The sequence below is a fragment of the Staurois parvus genome, unplaced genomic scaffold (assembly GCF_062004578.1).
Source record: "Staurois parvus isolate SC_StPar_1 unplaced genomic scaffold, SC_StPar_1.0 ptg000176l, whole genome shotgun sequence".
Classification (NCBI taxonomy): domain Eukaryota; kingdom Metazoa; phylum Chordata; class Amphibia; order Anura; family Ranidae; genus Staurois; species Staurois parvus.
The window spans coordinates 53,086-67,902 of NW_028317972.1; the positions used below are offsets into that span (position 1 = coordinate 53,086).

At 43.6% G+C, this 14,817-nt stretch overlaps 1 long non-coding RNA gene across 1 annotated transcript in view; it reads right to left on the reverse strand.

The window, feature by feature from the left end:
• Positions 1 to 14,817, reverse strand: part of LOC149462318 (uncharacterized) — a 58,293-nt gene that overhangs the window by 12,622 nt on the left and 30,854 nt on the right. Inside the window, exon 2 of the long non-coding RNA XR_016312673.1 lies at positions 9,395 to 9,458. This is a non-coding gene — a long non-coding RNA (uncharacterized LOC149462318). The remainder of the gene's footprint in view (positions 1 to 9,394; positions 9,459 to 14,817) is intronic.

The window sequence follows — 14,817 nt, forward strand, 5'->3', positions numbered from 1 at the left end:
GCTGCATTCATTTTCACTTTTCAGGCAAAGAACATGATCAACAAGTACAGAAGATACCTGTTGATTCTGCCAGAAATGCCAAGTTCTTTGTCACTTTCTGTAAACTTGAGGCCTCATTTACACTTCTTGTTGGGGGGTGATAAAATACACCCCCTCCAACAGCTCCCCTTTAAGCTGCAGCACGGCAAAGATTATCCCCCCATCCCACTTAGCGGTCAGTACCGCACCACCAAACACAACCCATTCACCTGAATGAGGTGACGCTGCACATGCCCCACAACTACACACAATGCTTTTGGTTGCTGTGTGGTGATGTAAACTGCATCAGGCGAGGCTTGTAACCTAAAAGACGCTTCTGCTCCTTTTTGGGTAACAAGCTTTGTGCAATGCGGATTGCTGCAAAATGAATGGCGCACAAACAGCACCGCATTGGAGGTGGCATTAAAAATGAATGGCGCACAAACAAGCGTGATGGATGTTGTCAAGATTGCAACACAATTTGGAATCGGGCAGAATTGCAATAATTCCGCTCGCAAACCCAAATCACCAGATGTGAACAAGGCCAAAGCCTCCCCATCAGCTGTCAAGAGCTCTGAAGAGCAATCCACCATGGCTCACTCTCAGAGGGAACTACAAGTCAGTGTAAACAAACTCAATAAAGAAATAGTTTTGTGTTTTTCTTTTAGTGTGAACTACTAGGCCCATCAGACTACCATATAATGGAAATAAAAAGACAGACAGATAGACAGTCCAGTCTAGCTGCCCCCACAGATACAATTGAGAAATGATTGTGGACATAAACAATGGTTACGGACAAGATTACCAGGTCAAAATAAGGGAAAATAGAAAGAAAAAAAGAAAATATTGATTCTGGTTTTAGATAAGCTTCAACTGTCCATGTTTAAGCACAAGAAACAAGTTGCACCGCCCACAACAACCAAATATAATTTCTCTATTAAACAAAAAAAAAAAAGAAAAAAAAAAAAAAGGTTCTAATCACTATGGGAAGCACTACTTGATAATAAGCCACACATTTACAGGGTGGATACCAAAACATAGATACATAAAAATGTTTGAGATTGCACTGATAGTTATATAAAGGAGGGGTAGTTGTGGAAGAAAGTAGGACAGAGGGGTTGGAACAAACAAGGTAGTCTATTGAGAGGTAGGATCACACATACTCTTCTGGCATGCTTGCGCAAGACCTTGACATTTTCATTGTATCCAATGGGGTCGGTTCAGATGGGGGGGGGGGGGATTTTGAATGGTTGGCAGATGCAGAAAGATGGAACACCAAGTGATTGCCACTATTCCAACTCTATAATCCACTATAAAGTAAACTTCCAAGATATAGCATGAGGGAACATAACCAGATTATTGAACATTACTTTACTACACTACCTTGCCACGTTCACCAAACAGGAAGGAGGAAAAGTTTCATTTCAAATAAAAAGCTGATTCTGGATAAAAGTTTCAGGTTTTAGTCATGGGTGGCCTCTGAAGACTTGACTCACCTGATAATTTCCCACATCTCAGAGTGGTCCTGACCAATGTCTATGAAACATCTATAGCGGTAGAGAGAGAGAGGTCCTGACTAATGTCTATGAAACATCTATAGCAGTAGAGAGAGGTCCTGACCAATGTCTATGAAACATCTATAGCGGTAGAGAGAGAGGTCCTGACCAATGTCTATGAAACATCTATAGCAGTAGAGAGAGAGGTCCTGACCAATGTCTATGAAACATCTATAGCGGAAGAGAGAGAGGTCCTGACCAATGTCTATGAAACATCTATAGCAGTAGAGAGAGAGGTCCTGACCAATGTCTATGAAACATCTATAGCGGTAGAGAGAGAGGTCCTGACCAATGTCTATGAAACATCTATAGCGGTAGAGAGTAGTCCTGACTAAATGTCCATGAAACATCTACAGCAGTAGGGAGATAGGTCCTGACCAATGTCTATGAAACATCTATAGCGGTAGAGAGAGAAGGCCTGACTAATGTCTATGAAACATCTAAAGAGGTAGAGTCCCTCTTACTGACCTTGTAATAAATTGGCCAGAGATTTCACCATGGAAGTCAGAGAAAACCAGTAGGACTCCCATCCAGCCCTGCTCCCACCCAATGCTCATTATAATCAAAATTTTGACTGAACATCTTTTCCCACTCGTCACATATTTACTCACACCCCTCATCGTATGGACCATGCAATCTTAGGAGCCCTAAAGTTGTTTCACTTATTGTCAGGAATAAACTGGCACTCAGTAAACAGGAGACATCTGCATATTCATGGACACCGCGCTGCGGCAACCAATCACTGTCAATTATAATCCTGCCAGATGGAGCAAATTTGCATACGTAAATGTCCTGTTGTTTAAACCTGCAGAAACATCTCAAGTCCCAGAAGCCCGTGAACACAGACGTGTGATATACACAACGTACAACAAAATACTGAGGACAACACCGCCAAATCCACTCCAGCATGAGGGTAGTAGCATCTGTAAAGAGGACTAGTCATATTTGTATTTAATGAATAACCCTTTTATATTGAGAACACCAATTCTGGATTTGTAAAATATTAGAAAATTGCATGGTTTCATCATTTAGTACTGAGTGCACAGTACAGGGTGACATTTTAAATAACTCTGCCTTAAAGTGGAACTTTACTCATAAGTTTGATAACAATTAATATTCTTTAACAATACAGAACATACATTCCATGGTAATATTTATGCTACCAAAATTAGGGTGTGCTATAAATTTCCTGCATTGCATCTGTTTCCTCTTGCTGGAGGCTACCATTTTGTTGAAGCCCAGAGCAGTCACTTATTGAAAACTTTCTTCCACTTCTTGGTCTCAAAAACTATATGCAATTTTCTTCAATTAAAGTGGTAGTAACGGATAAAAGGTTATTTCTTTCATGCATTCTTTGCATGAAGGTAAAAAACCTTGAATGTGCAGCTCCCCTCGCAGCCCCCTCTAACACTTACCGATCTCGATCCAGCAATGTGCATGAGAGCAGCAGCTCCCCCAGGTCTCTCTCTCCCCATTGGCACAGACAGCAGTTGGAACCATTGGTTCCCGCTGCCATCAATCACAGCCAGTGAGGAGGGAGCAGAGGGTGGGACTGAGCCACACTCTGGGTGCCTTATAGACACACAGAGGTGGCTCGGGAGTGAGCACGCACAAGTACCCCCAGAGCAAGCATCTTGCTCTGGGGTCACTCGGCAAAGAGGAGGGGCTACAAGCACCGGCGGGGGACCCAAGAGGAGGATGATCGGGGCTACTCTTTGCAAAACTATAGCACAGACCCAGTAAGTATAATGTGTTTATTATTTTAAGTTACAAGAAAAGAGCGCCTTTAGAAGCACTTTAAAATATGTACATTTCCAGCCTTGCTTGTACAGCCTTGGCCAAAAGATTTGAGAATGACACAAATTTTAATTTACGTGCAGGTAAACACGTGCCATCGTCATTGCTTTGCACAAAAGGGGATTCACAGTCAAGGATATTGCTGCTACTAAGATTGCACCTAAATCAACCATTTATCAGATCATAAAGAACTTCAAGGAGAGGTTTAAATGTTGTAAAAAAGGCTTCAGGGAGCTCAAGAAAGTCCAGCAAGCACCAGGACTGTCTCAAAGTTGATTCAGCTGCAGAATCGGGGCACCACCAGTGCAGAGCTTGCTCAGGCAGGTGTGAGTGCTTCTGCACGCACTGTGAGGTGAAGATTTTTGGAGGATGGCCTGGTGTCAAGAAGAGATGCAAAGAAGCCACTTCTCTCCAGGAAAAACAAAGCATCAGGGACAGACTGATATTCTGCAAAAGGTACAGGGATTGGACTGCTAAGGACTGGGGTAAAGTCATTTTCTCTGATGAATCCCCTTTCCATTTGATTGGGGCATCAGGAAAAAACCTTGTCCAGTGAAGAAAAGGTGAGCGCTACCATCAGTCCTGTGTCATGCCAACAGTAAAGCATCCTGAGACCATTCATGTGTGGGGTTGATTCTCAGCCAAGGGAGCAGGCTCACTCACAGTTTTTCCTAAGAACACAGCCATGAATAAAGAATGGTACAAAAACATCCTCTGAGAGCAACTTCTCCCAACCATCCAAGAACAGTTTGGTGATGAACAATGCCTTTTCCAGCAGGATGGAGCACCTTGCCAAGTGATAACCAAGTGGCTTGGGGAACAAAACAATCGACATTTTGGGTCCATGGCCAGGAAATTCCTTAGACCTTTATCCCATTGAGAACTTGTGGTCAATCCTCAAGAGGCGGGTGAACACTAAAAACCCCGCAAGTTCTGACAAACTCCAAGCATTGATTATGCAAGAATGGGCTGCCATCAGTCAGGATGTGACCCAGAAGTTGATTGACAGCATGCCAGGGCGAATTGCAGAGGTCTAGAAAAAGGTAATGTAATTACTGTAATTGTCAATAACAGCCTTTGACACTTATGAAATGCTTGTAATTATACTTCAGTATACCATAGAAACATCTGACAAAAAGATCTAAAAAGACTGAAGCAGCAGACTTTGTGAAAATTAATGTGTGTCACTCTCAAAACTTTTGGTCAGGGCTGTGTGTCTTGGTTCAGATAGGGCTGATAGAAGTTATGCAGTACTGAACTTCACAGGCTGCCATGGGTGGGGGGAGAAGGTAAAGAATCAGGGAGAGAAAATAAGACACTATCCTTGTAAGGTTTTTGTGTCTCTCTGGAAGCAGAGTTTTCCCTGTCATCTCCCCTGCTTTTCTGTACTCCCTCCTTACAGCAGAGCTCCACCCAAAAGGGGAAGTTCCGCTTTAAGGACTCGTCTCCTGCTCCCGTTAAGGACAGGCACCTTTGAGGACCAGGACGGGGGGGGGGGGTGTAGCGGGTAACCGACTTTCTACAGTTATCCTCTCCGCAGTCTTCTGGGACAAGTGACAGGTCCCAGAAGACTGCAGGACCATTCGCAGCACATGCGTATACAGTGGGCGCCCGGCTGTCGAGCCGCAAGCCGTCACACCCGGGTGCCCACATTTAACATACTGGCTCCGGAGACACAGGATGGCCGGTGAACACGGCTGCGGTGAGGACAATGCTGGACCGTGGGACAGGCGAGTGTTTGTATTTTTCTTTTTAAAAGTCAGCAGCTACAGTTTTTGTAGCTGCTGACTTTTTTTTCGCCAGGGACTGGAGCTCCACTTTAATCTGTCCTTCCTCAGCACTGTCATTTCTATTGCTTTCTTCCCCCTTAACCAATTCAAGTCTGAACACTTTCACCCCCTTCCTGTCCAGGCCAATTTTCAGCTTCCAGTGCTATCACACATTTTTTTGCATTTTTTTGAGACAGATAAAACTTTATTTTTTTGGTATTTATTCACCACTGGGATTTTTATTTTTTTGCTATATAAATGAAAAAGTCCAAACATTTAAAAAAAAAAAATAATCTTTCTTCATAAATCTTGGCCAAAATGTATTAATCTATCTTTTTAGTAAAAAAAAAAAAAAAAAAAAAAAAAAAAAAATCCAAAATTAGTTTATAACCAAAAATTATAATTTTTCAAAAAATGTTTTTCATTTTTAGATTTTTTTATGGGTTTTTTTTTTACATACAGTCACCTTAGTGACACTGTACTACTTGTGGGGGATGATGAAGATTTTTTTTTCTTTTTTTAACACTGATTGCTTTCACACCCATAAAGGGTGTAAAAGCAATCATTTCTCCTTCTCTCTGGCTGCATTTTTGCAACCATTGAGAACTACTGTGTGAGCTGTGATTGGTCACAACTTGTCACATGGTACAATAGTATGAATAGTCTTTTACCATGTTGACCTCTGATCATTCACAGATTTCACACGTACTAAGCAAAGATGTCAGGAAGTGACTTTTTTTTACTACTGTTCCTGTGATCATTGATTGGCCAATCAGTGATCACATGAATCGGGATCTCACACAGAGGTCTCGAACAGCAATCGGTGTTCAGATGTGTCCGGAGGACACAGCGGGCACCGGATCGTGGTGCTGCGTGCTCCCAGGGAGCGCGCACAGTCAGTGAATGTGGAGGCCGTTTATACAACAGAAACCCGCTCCTGCACTGCTCCCGTCCAGCCGTTTATGTACATGTGCCGGAAGGGAAGTGGTTAAGCAACAATAAACCTTGTCAGCTATCAGTTGATTGGCTTCTAGTGGCTCTGACTTTAGGTGCAGTGCCGAGAATAGAGAGCAACTGAGCATGTGCAGAACAAGGTGCATTTCTGGATTTTATTTATGGACTTGTTTGCACTGTTCTACATAGCTATATCTGCAAAAGGGGCCATACTGAAGTGATCTCTCTGGACTGCTTAAGACATTGCCACAATGTTAATGCCTTCATGGCAGCCATATAAGTGTCTCCTTAAAACCATCAGATCACAGAAGAACCACTCCCACTATAAGCCTCATTTCAGCTGACCTGCAGTAACCCTTTAGTGCATCTAAATCCATTTTATAGTTTTGGGTGGAGTAAGGAAAGTTTTTATTGCAGCCTGTGGTCCCACTTGGCAGATTTGCCCTTTCCATCATGACAGAAGTGACTGGAAAACCAAAGCTGTAAGGTTGACACTGGAACAAGAGGTGAATAGAGAAACCTTTCATTTGGGACACCTGTTTCAGTGACAATCAAGAGTGGGTTTAACTCACCTTTGGAGAGATTTCCTTTCACTTGTTGGACTTGTGTCTGTTTAACCTATGTAACTTCCTGTTGTGTCTCCAATACAGGAAATGAAGGGAAATCCCCAATGAGACACACAGCAAGAAAAACAAAACAAAAAACACACAACAACAAATAACAACCCCATTTTAAAAAAAACTGTTCAGAACTATATAGAAATATAGATTTTAAACAGAAATAAAATTGGGTAGATGTGGAAACCTATTTCCTGACATTTGAGGGAATACTCAAGCATTTTTATTATTTTATTGTTACCAGGTGTAGTATTTTTGCCTTGAATCTGCCTGTTAGTGGTGCCTGCTGTTTACACAGCAATTAGCAGCGTCATTAGTTACGCAGTCAGTGCTGTGCGCAAAGTAAAGCAGTTTACGATTCTCCCACCTCAGGCAAATGCGCATCATCCAGCCTTCGGAGGCGTATAAACATAATCTGCAGAAAATCTGCTAAATTTATGAGATGGCTCAGATGAAGATGTAAATCAAGCAGGAAGAGGAAAGAGCAGCACCCTAAGGGTTAAACATCACACAATTGAATTTTCTAAAAAGTGTCCACATACACAGAATGAAACAGAAGCCTCTCTTCCTCAAACATCCGTTTCTGCCTAACACAGAGGGTCCATTGTTGCACTCCTCCTGACTATTCATTGGATTGGAACATATGTTCCAAAGCTTTACATCGCTCTATTTATAATCAATCTAAAAAAAGATTTTCCTCCAGACGCTGCAGATGTAATTGTGTGAAGAAGCTCTCGGGTCAGATGACATATCTCATTCCAGGTCATTAAGGTAAACACATACAAGAGATGTCAAAAAGCAAAAGGAAGAAAGTTCCACCTTTAAAAGGGGAACTCCAGCAACAAGTAAAGGGAATACACTTCACTGCAGCCAGGTGCAGCAGGATTTTCATAGTGCACTAAGACCAGACTACAGCTTCTTGTTCTATGATCATATGCTGTTCATACTTGTTCTTTGAAAGCTACATTAGTTGGGGTTGCAACCAGGGAGCTGCATTTTTACAGATTCAGGGCCATCAAGGTAATAAAGATACCAAAAGCCATCAGGATTTTGTGAGTGGGGTAAAAAGTAATTAAATATTTGCAACACGGTCTTGTCTTGAGGAAGTTTAATTTCTAAATTTGTATGTCTGTGCATAGCTCTAAACCAGTTGTCCCCAAACTGTGGCTCTTTGCCTTTTTCTGGCTTTTAGTGCACTATTACTACCACTGATACGGGGTACTGGGGCAATGAAGCATCATTCCTTCTAGTTACACCAATAGTGGGACATAATTCCTTCCATTGATACCAATGATGGGGCAATATTCTATCCACGGACACCGATGATTAGGCATCATTCCTTCCACTGAAACCAACAACAGGGCACCACTTCTTTTCCTAACACCAAAATTATGGGGCACTGTTCCTCCGCCGACTGAGCACAGGTACTATGTATTTTTCTTTTCACTCTCAATGACCAACCAGCCTGAGGCATGGTTTACACTTAATGATTTTGGGGCATTTTCTGCTGCTAATGGCCACAGTCTGCCCCCCACCCATAGTCTGAAGTAGGGTTGGGCTTCATGTTTGAGTCGAACATAAGTTCGACTCAAACATGGGCCGTTCAAGTGTTCGAACACATGAGCGGTAAGGGCGTTCGGTGGGCTGTTCGTCCGCTGTGCCCCACAATGCACTGCACTCGTCTCCCCCCGTTTCCTGACCTGCCAGGCTGCATGCTCGGATAAGGGTCTGGTATGGATTTGGAGGGGGGGGCCCCATGCCATTTCTTTTTTTATTTTGGCGTGGGGGTTTCCCTCAAGATCCCCCCCACAAATTTTTTTATTTATTTAATAATTGCCGGGCAATTCTTTTTTCATCCAGCTATCAGCAGAGAACCCTGCTGACAGCTGAAAAAATGAAGAATGTCTTCACCACTAAAATACCGCATGATTTACTATAACTAATGAAGAATTTTGGTAGCTGTGCGGTATCTTACCACATACTCAGATGCGGTAAGATACCGCTTAGTGAATTGTCAAAGTTCGAAGTTTGCAGTTGAACTTTCGGTAGGTTCGCATGTTTGACCGAACAAGGGGGTGTTCTGCCCATCAGTAGTTCTGGTCCTTTGTTTAGAAAGTTTGGAGATCCATGCTCTAAACCTATTTTGCATAACTCTTTCATGGATCTCTGTCCCCAATTATTGTTATAGTATATTCTACTATAGCATTCTGCCCATTTGTGGAGATCCTCCAACTCTTTCCAGTATGGGGTGTCACAGGCCATCATATCTCATTGTGAGATTTCAGTTTTGATGGCAAGCCAATGTACTGTGTCCTAGTCCAATGTATTAATGCAAACACTGTAACAAGGATGAGGCATGCAGAACTACAGAAGGGAAAGAGGGGCCACAGGGTTTACAAAATACAAAAAGAGAAAGAATGTTGCTATGATTAGCTATCTGGAACGTGTTCAAAAAGTGAGATGATGGAAAAAGCATTTTCACAGATAGGATTTTCAAAAGCATTCTTACAGGTGCAACATGGGAAAACCTATAAAAGGGAAGGATGAAAAAGAAGGTGTTATGTTGGTGAGATTATAGCTGTGTTTATGCTGCATTTGTTCCAACAGAGATGATTATCCTACAATGAAAATACAAATATATAACATTTACAGTAGATCAATTGCAGAAGTGAAGTTACTTTACCATATTTTCAGGACTGTACTACGCCCAACCCTTTTCTTTCCATGGAACACTTACTCCGGGATTGCTGTAAAATAAAGAGGACCCTGTTTAATATGGGGTTTTTAAATCTCTCTTACTTTTGAAGCTTGATCTAAAAAAAAAAAAAAAAATTATAATACAGAATATACAGTACAATTTCTCCTCTCAGACAAGTTACTGCACTAGATACAGCAGAAAATGAAAGACCCCACCCAGAGCATTGCTGTGAGCTGGTAAATCTGTCACCGGAAGTAATGGAAAATATCTCAAACACAACACAGATGATGATACCCTGGCAGAGGTTCTTACTTTTCCACTAGGAAAAATGTTTTGTCTGGAGTCTCACTTTAAAGTGGTGCTCCAGGCACACGAAATACACAGTTAAGATACATATAAGAATCAGTCTTAACTGCCAAAGGAGTTCTATTACTGTACATCAAGTCCTGGGATTTACAGCCAGCCTAGTGGCCTGAATGGTTTCTGATTCAGTTCGTTAAGAACTTCAGTCTGCTGAAATTCTCCTTTCAGAATTCCTCTTCCACTCCATCATCTTTCAAGTGATTAGAAAGCCTAAACATACTTTAAAAAAAAAAAAAAAAAAAAAGTTTAGGCATCAGAATCCCCCCTCACCCCCATTGTGGCCCTGAACACGAGAAGAGGGTGTTCAGGGCCACACTGTGCAAATTTATTGTATGGAGCAGGGAAGTATAAACCGGTTTGTTATTTTTAGGGAAAAAAATATAATTTAAAATCACTTTAAATATTTCATGTGTGCAGATGTGACACAGGTCTCTGCTAGATATTTGAAACCTGGCAGAGACCCGCACCATGTTTGCACAGTGGCAGGGAAATTTATTGCATGCATGTGCACACAGCTGGTTTTTGGTATCTGAGACCTTGTAGGTACCTGTGTATGTGTTCAGCATGCATGCACATATATACTGCAGGGCTCTGACAGTTCCCAAATACCTGGCAGACCAGCATCAAGTCTGCTCATGTACCCCTCAATAAAACACTGGCTTACTGGGATGTGTGATGTGGACATCCAATAGGCAGCGGGGTCCCTACCTACATTCTCCCCTAGATGAGAGGTTCCCTGTACCACATTCTCTTCTAGAGGAGAGGTTCCCTGTACCACATTCTCCCCTAGAGGAGAGGTTCCCTGTACCACATTCTCCCCTAGAGGAGAGGTTCCCTGTACCACATTCTCCCCTAGAGGAGAGGTTCCCTGTACCACATTCTCCCCTAGAGGAGAGGTTCCCTGTACCACATTCTCCCCTAGAGGAGAGGTTCCCTGTACCACATTCTCCCCTAGATGAGAGGTTCCCTGTACCACATTCTCCCCTAGAGGAGAGGTTCCCTGTACCACATTCTCCCCTAGAGGAGAGGTTCCCTGTACCACATTCTCCCCTAGAGGAGAGGTTCCCTGTACCACATTCTCCCCTAGAGGAGAGGTTCCCTGTACCACATTCTCCCCTAGATGAGAGGCTCCCTACACCACATTCTCCCCTAGATGAGAGGCTCCCTACACCACATTCTCCCCTAGAGGAGAGGCTCCCTACACCACATTCTCCCCTAGAGGAGAGGCTCCCTACACCACATTCTCCCCTAGAGGAGAGGCTCCCTACACCACATTCTCCCCTAGATGAGAGGTTCCCTACACCACATTCTCCCCTAGATAAGTGGTCCCTACACCACATTCTCCCCTAGATGAGAGGTTCCCTACACCACATTCTCCCCTTGATGAGGGGTCCCTACCCCATTCCCCCCTAGGTGAGTTAGCAGATAGTGTTGGCCTGCAGCACAAAAAAAAAAAAAAAAAAAAAAGGACTAAACATTCAGAAAATAATGCAACTTTCAGTTATTGTGCAAGTAAAGTGGGGAAAATAACTATTTGATCCCCTGCAGATTTTGTAGGTTTGCCAATTTACAAAAAAATGAAGGGTCTATAATCTGTATCATATGTATATTTTAAATGAGACAGAATATCAAACCAAAAATCCAGAAAAAACACGATACAAATGTTATAAATTGAGTTGCAGTTCAGTGAGTAAAAAAAAGTATTTGATCCCCAAGCATACATGACTTAGTACTTAGTGGAGAAACTCTTTTTGGCAAGCACACACAAGCATTACGGTTTGAAAACTGGCTAGGTCACTCCATAACCTGAATGTGCTTCTTCTTGAGCCACTCCTCTGTAGCCTTGGCAGTATGTTTTGGGTCATTGTTATACTGGAAGACCCATCCACAACCCATCTTCAGTGTTCTGGCTGAGGGAAGAAGGTTCTCATCCAAGATGTTATAATACAAGGCCACGTCCATTGGCACTACAAGGTGGCAAAGCCGGCCTGTACCTTTAGCGGAGAAACAGCCCCAAAGCATATTGTTGACACCTCCGTGCTTGACTGTAGGGATGGTCTTCTTAGGGCCATAGTTAGCATTTTTCTTCCTCCAAACACAGCAAGTCGAGTTAATGCCAAAGAGCTCAATTTTGGTCTCATCTGACCACAGCATTTTCTCCCAATCCTTCTCTGAATCATTTAGATGTTTATTGGCAAACTTCAGATGGGCCTGTACATGTGCCTTCTTGAGGAGAGGGACCTTTCGGGTGCTGCAGGATTTCAATCCATGGCTGCATATTGTGCTGCCAATGGTAAGTTTCGTGACTGTGGTCCCAACTGCCTTGAGATCATTCATAAGCTCCTCCCATGTAGTTCTGGGCTGATTCCTCACTTTTCTCATCCTTACCCCAGAGGGCAAAATCTTGCATGGAGCTCCAGACCGAGGGCGATTGATGGTTATTTTGTATTTCTTACATTTGTTAATAAATCGCTCCAACAGTTTTCTCCTTCTCACCAAGCTTCTTGCTGATGGTCTTGTAGCCCATTCCAGCCCTGTGTAGGTCTACAATCTTGTCCTGAAATCCTTTGCCCATGATGGTGAGGTTTGAATGGAAGAAAGAGATTCTATGGACAGGTGTCTTTTATACACATAACGAGTTGTCGTTAGGCGCTCATTCTTAACCACTTCCCGACCGGCCGTTGTATATAAATGGCCGGACGGTGGCAGTGCAGGGTCGGGTGGCCGTTTATAAACGGCCGCCCGCATCCGAGGCTCGTGCTCGGCTCCTAGAGCGCGCACCCGCGAGCCCGGTGATCGCCGTGTCCCTCGGATACCGGCGATCACCTGACGTGGTACAGGACCGTCCTGTACCATGTGACCGACTGTGTCCAATAAGGACACAGTCTTAATGTAAATAGAAGCCGCATGGTGCGGCTTCCGCCCCCTTGACTGCGCACGCGCGTGCCCAGAGATCGCCGGGTCCCTCAGATACAGGGGATCAGGTAACATGGTACAGGACCAATGAAATCGTCCTGTACCATGTGACCAACTGTGTCCAATAAGGACACAGTCTAAATGTAAACAGAAGCCGCATGGTGCGGCTTCCGGCTCCTTCTCCTCACACAGAGTTCTGTCTGTGAGAGAAGGAGCCGGATAGCCTGAGCAAGCCTGATCGCAAGTGTCCCTAATTGTCCCTGATCACGTGTCCCTGACTGTCTGTCCCTGATCACAGTGTCCCTGATCACAGTGTCCCTGATCACGTGTCCCTGACTGTCTGTCCCTGATCACAAGTGTCCCTGACTGTCCCTGACCACAAGTGTCCCTGACTGTCTGTCCCTGATCACAAGTGTCCCTGACTGTCCCTGACCACAAGTGTCCCTGACTGTCCCTGACCACAAGTGTCCCTGACTGTCTGTCCCTGACCACAAGTGTCCCTGATTGTCTGTCCCTGATCACAAGTCTCCTTGACTGTCCCTGACCACAAGTGTCCCTGATCGCCAGTGTCCCTGATCGCCAGTGTCCCTGATCACAAGTGTCCCTGATCACAAGTGTCCCTGATCACAAGTGTCCCTGATCGTCAGTGTCCCTGATCAAAAGCGTTCCTGATCGTCAGTGTCTCTGATCACAAGCGTCCCTGATCACAAGTGTCCTTGATCGTCAGTGTCCTTGATCGTCAGTGTCCTTGATCGTCAGTGTCCCTGATCGTCACACAGCGGCCCAGCTGTGTCCCTGATCACTGCATAGCGTCCCAGTGTCCCTGATCTCCACACCAGCAGGTCTTGATCACCTCCACACTACCAGGTCCTGATCATCATACCACCAAGTCTTGATCACCGCCACACCTGCAGGTCCCAATCACAGCTATACTAGCGGGTCCTGATCGCCGCCACACTAGCAGATCCTGATCACAGCCATACCAGCAGGTCCTGATCACCACCCAAGCAGATCCTGATCACCACCCCAGCAGATCCTGATCACCACCAAACTAGTGGGTTCTGATCGCCGCCACATCATTGGATCCTGATCGCTGCCAAACCCACGGGTCCTGATCACCACCATACCAGTCCTGATCACCTGAGAGCCATTACAGCAAACTGTGAGTACTTTTTAGTCTTTGCACACAGTTTACACACACACTCACAAAACATTGCCTGCCAGCTCACGGTATCTCTGATCACACATTTGGTATCGCCATATTCAGGAAGAGTTATAGAATGTGTTTTGGGGTGTAATTTTAAGTATGCCTATGTTGTATAATAGAAATATCTCATAGATTGACAACTTTGCGTAAAAAAAAAACATTTTCATTTTCTTTTCATATTTTCCAAAAACGTTTGGCAAAAAATGCAGTCTTCAGAAGACTCCACATGACTCTTAAAATATACCTTGGGGTGTTTGCTTTCCAAAATGGGGTCATTTTGTGGGTAATTCCATTGTCCTGATGCTCCAGGACCTCCAAAATGGCATTAGGTAGTCAAGAAATTAGATGTGTCATTTTTTCCCCTAGAACTCCAAAAGGTGCTTATTGGATGTGGAGCCCCCCTATGTGGCCAGACTGTGAAAAAGTCTCACACATTTGGTTTCGCCATATTCAGAAAGAGTTATAGAATGTGTTTTGGGGTGTAATTTTAAGTATGCCTATGTTATAAAATAGAAATATCTCATAGATTGACAACTTTGCGTAAAAAAAAAAACATTTTAATTTTCTTTTCACATTTTCCAAAAACTTTTGGCAAAAAATGCAGTCTTCAGAAGACTCCACATGACTCTTAAAATATACCTTGGGGTGTTTGCTTTCCAAAATGGGGTCATTTTGTGGGTAATTCCATTGTCCTGATGCTCCAGGACCTCCAAAATGGCATTAGGTAGTCAAGAAATTAGATGTGTCATTTTTTCCCCTAGAACTCCAAAAGGTGCTTATTGGATGTGGAGCCCTCCTATGTGGCCAGAATGTGAAAAAGTCTCACACATTTGGTTTCGCCATATTCAGAAAGAGTTATAGAATGTGTTTTGGGGTGTAATTTTAAGTATGCCTATGCTGTGTAATAGATATATCTCATAGA